Below are 5046 nucleotides of genomic sequence, written 5' to 3'. Positions count from 1 at the left end.
CCGATTACGCAAATAGATAGACAAAAGTGATTTGAGTCCTTTTCCATGGACAGTAACACATTAAGAGAGGTTAAAAAAGGTTGCTTAGCCTATGAGAATGCTTCGGACTTATATTTGTGCAAAGAGTTGAAACAAAGTCATAAAACAAAATATTTATGTAATTTTAAATTTAAATACAGTATATCTCAGAATAAATAATATATAATTATTGAAATATTTAAAATACAATAAGATATTTTACAATAAGGCGGTTTCGTTTGTGGTTAATCTTTTTCAATCTAAAACATCGACAAAAAACATTATTGGCTGGTATAATACGAAAGTGACGTTTAATGCTTCTGAATGTATTAAACACTTCTCTGTAATATCCATGATTGCATGCAAACAATAATATTTAATGAACAAGTACCACATAAGCAGGAAAATGTATTATCGTTGTGTTTAAATATTTAACGGCATGACAACGGTGTGTTGAGCTCTGGATTCTTGTATTAGAGGATAATATTTAAAGTTAGTTGAATGATATTCACAATAACATTGTTTGTAGAGTTTACAATATTGTTAACATAGGAAGTTTCTAAAGCCACGAGAATCAGTACACCATTTGACAAACTAAAACTTTGTCGAAACTCCAGTTCACTCAATAAATGTCCAATGATTATGGTTAATTTGTGCATGTTTTTTATCAATTTTGTAAAGATCACATTTTTGTGTGTGATGTGCCACCCCAAACCAAACAAATATACAATGTTGAGTATGAATGTTTAATTAAGTTGAAAACATAAAAAAACCAAAAAGTAGTTATTTTTTGAAGGATACAGATGATATTATGTTGGCGTAAAACTAGTAAAACGTACTTAGTTTACCTTAAGTACAGTTTGCTATTTTTTGTGGAGTTTGCACAAATGCAATACATTATTAACTAATTTTAAATTGTATGTTTTAGCATGGAAATTCAAAATATTTGTTACGGGTTATAACTGTTGACGATGAATTCTTTTAATGCCCCATTATAATGTAAGTAACGATATTGAATGTATTGTGATATTTTTAATTTTATCAAGAAACTTTAATTTTTAAAGATCTGTTATGTGACATATTGCAATGTATTGTACAATAAACAATAAACATATAATAAAATAAATAATTAACTTAATCATTAAATATACGTTTGTTGTGAAAGTATAATGTTTTTTGTTTTTAATGTAAGGGCATGTAAACAATTATTAAACATTAACACAAAATTTCAAGATAAGTAACTTGAAATCTGTAAAAAAATAGAATAAACGTTTGAAAAACATTGAAATCGGATTTTGTTACAGTAATAAATATATTCCTAGATATATTCCGCCGTTAGTTTGCTTAAAAACTAATTAAGGGATACGCAAACATTCTCCGTTTTCTGTTTCGGAATTTCTAATTAACAAGTGAAACTCAAAGAGCAACATCTCTAGTTTCACAGTAAATTCAATTTATTTAGTCAATTAGTGGATGTAAATTAAACATGTACACTTTATTGATACCAATAAATTAAATGTTTGCTGATACAAATTTTAGCGTTACTCTTAATAAACACATATGTATACAAATTCAAGATTTCTTCATTCTCTACATACGACAGTACATTAAAAATCGTTTATATAAAATCACGGACCTTATAAGAGATTTTTGAAAGTAGCTCATAAGAATATAAAATAGGTTTCATAATAATAAAAAAAACCAAAAAGATAAAAATAAAATGTAATATAAAATTATGTCAATAAGACTTTCAACTGTTAGTATATTTCCTCGTCTAAATAAAATCACTATTGGCTGGTAATTTTTATTACGGGATCATCTTATGCTTAGAAATTAATTTAATTGCATATCAGAACTTGTAGTTTATACTTAAAAAAAAAACATCTCTTTATAAAGCAATACTATTTAAGTAGGCTATATACAATTTAAGAATACATTTTACAACATTGGTTTCTTTGAACTTTTCATATATTCAAAGATGTATTACATGCTAATATTGGTTCAACGTAATATTCACAGTATCATAAATTGTACTTTTTATAACTTACAATATTGTCAACATAGGAAGTTTCTAAAGTAACAAGTCAATACATCGTGTGCAGACAAACTAAAACATGGTTAACACAAGTTTAACTACTACAAACTTAATACGCATAGGATCAATTGTGAGTGGTTGCTAGTTATTATGCCTGCCACGAAATATTTTGGAGCAAACCCGAGATTGTAATTCTGATTGACATCATTATGCCATTGAGGGTGAAGTACTTCCAAGTCCCTCCAACCATTCAGTCCCTTGACAAATACGTGTTACCAAATACATTGGTGTCAATGTGAACACTAAGCTTAGCTGGCGGGATCAGATCTTCCCTTGATCCAGAGGTGTGGATAAAGCCGCTAAGGTGGTTTCTTCTCTTATCCAAGACCAATATCAGAGGTCCGCAGAAGGCTGTGAATGTGTGCTGTCCAGTCCGAACCTATACGGTGTCACCTAAACAGAGTCTATGGTGGTGTACAGGATGCGGATTGGGATCACCCGAGTGCAGCGTCATTCAGCACTGAGGGTTGAATCTACCTACCGAACAAAATCCGAACCCACCATCCTGGCGTTTGGTGGAGTCATCCCCGTCAAACGTTTTGTGGCGGAGAGGAAGGCGATTTATCGTTGGCGTTGTGAGTAACATGCAAGAACATAGGATTGCACACATGCATCTACTGGCTCTGGCAGGAGAGCTAGAAACAGGAGAATAATACAGCAAATCCAACCATGCATTGTTTGGTGGTATGGAAAAGTGGATTACCTCACCCAGTTTCTGACGGGTCACGGATCTTTTCTATTATACCTGTTCAGGTTGAGCAAAGCCGTTGTCACCCGATTGTATCTACGGACCGGGCATCGCTGATGATTTGGAACAAACTCTCTTCCTCTTTCCACGTTAGGAAATGCTCCACCTCTAGGCTCAACAACATGTAAGACAGTTGTCGGTGGACACGGCCATCCTGATGATGACGGCAGGTGAGGAAAATTGAACCTGTGGGTTCGTTTAACATATTAAGTAATCGAAAAACAGAAATGGTGCGAGGCCTGAAGAAATGTGACAAACAATCCCAGATCTATGTCCAACAGAGTAGAGTGGGTTTTTAGTGAGTAGTCTGATAAGTTCAGGACTATCACACTACAGGCCTACCTGCGTTCGTAAACGCATTTTTACCACGTCACAAATTTAAGTATAAAGTATTCTATCTTTTTAAGGTCTTCTGTAAGTATTTAAATGTATTTTTTTCTTATAAATGTTCTCTCATTAAAAAGTCTAAGATAATGTCAAATAAATAATAATTTCCTAATAAAAGCACTATATATTTTTAATACGTAGTATCTGTGCATGTTGTTTAGTCTATGTGGACGGGCAAATGCAAGGTTAAAAGAGGCCGCCAACCTCTTAAAAAAAAAAAAATAATAATAATAATAATAATTTCCTAATAAAAGCACTATATATTTTTAATACGTAGTATCTGTGCATGTTCTTATTCAAAAAGTAGTAAAGTTATTGTGTAAACTAAACTAAAAGAGCTGAAGAAATATACAAATTTATATATATATATATATATATATAGAGAGAGAGAAAAATTGAAATGCACTACTTAGTTTATTACTATTAATTACGAAAACAGATTAAATTTCTAGTTGATGACAACAACAGTGATCTTGTTAATTGGAAATTCAAATACAGACAGCTTGAAAATGATTACTTTACAGTTAAGTGACTTCTTTTAGATCAAAATAATGTAGCCATAATTTACACTTCTAATGTACTCTTTTATGAGTGATGCGTTGTATATCTAACACGATATCTTTATTTACTATTTAGTTAACCATACGTGTAAGCTACAAATTAGTAGATAATAGTAACTTATTATCTTTTGATAGTGTGTTACATTGTAGTTATATTAAGTATATTCGCATACATGGTGACAATTAAGTCTAAGGGAGATTATATAACTGTAAAACCAAAAGAGATATCACAACCACATTTGGCATATCATTACTGGCAATAGTAAGCTACTTTTTTTGTGTAGCTTAGGTATAGGTTTTGTGTAGCAGTAATTTTCAAATACTGATGTAAAGATAAAACAACAAGAGAGTAAAAAGCATAAACATAATAGGATTACAAGGGAGTACATGGCAGATCATGTTATTGTAATCTTCTCTCGATCAAAACTCTTGTGTTTTATAAAATAATCCTAAAAGTGAAATATTTACTTGTAACTTAAATTTGTTTTTGATGCATTCCATGAATACGTTCATGAATATATAACGTGGAGGTTTTCATCAATAAATTAGTTTTCAAGTTGAAATAATGTTTCATCAAAGTTAGTCAAAATTATATTTGATAATGGTAACTTCTTTGGTTTATGGAACTTTTATTTAGCAAATCTAAAATGTCAAAAAAATACACTTTCGAGATTATCATTGATATTATATGTTCCAGTAAGCCAATAAAAACTAAAACTATTGTAAGCTGAACAATTAGCCTACCTTAGACTGGTGCAAACTAATAAATGTTTTTGCTAAAATATAGTGTTTAAAAATACATTGTATCTTTTGCAGTGCGAAAGGGAAAATTTCAGAAGTAAAAATTGTTTAAGGTTATGTAAAAAGTAGTTAATTATTTAACTTATTCATATAGAAACAATGGATGAAACAGTTCATAGGTTTGCTTCAAGCATAATGTGTTATACACACACACGTACAAAATAAATTAAATATATGTTTCACAAATAAAATCACAAACAATTTGGAGAAAATTAAATATACCAAACCCCTCAGAGACACAATTGTACAATAGCCTCGAGACAGCTGATGTTGATGCCTTGTCTGTTATGTGTCTAGGTGTGTGTGTGTGTGCGTGCGCTGGGTGTGATAGCGACGCCAGAGCAGTCTAGAGGGTGGAGACACAAACTTCCACCCCAGTCCGCGCCCTGTAGTTGGTGCGCGACATCCTTCCCGACTCGTTCACCGTTATCGTTCAC

The sequence above is a fragment of the Macrosteles quadrilineatus genome, unplaced genomic scaffold (assembly GCF_028750875.1).
Source record: "Macrosteles quadrilineatus isolate MER2022 unplaced genomic scaffold, UCM_ALF_1.0 Scaffold_6__1_contigs__length_79288215, whole genome shotgun sequence".
NCBI classification, from domain to species: Eukaryota; Metazoa; Arthropoda; class Insecta; order Hemiptera; family Cicadellidae; genus Macrosteles; species Macrosteles quadrilineatus.
The sequence above is the reverse complement of the archived record's forward strand: the minus strand, read 5'-3'. Positions refer to the sequence as shown.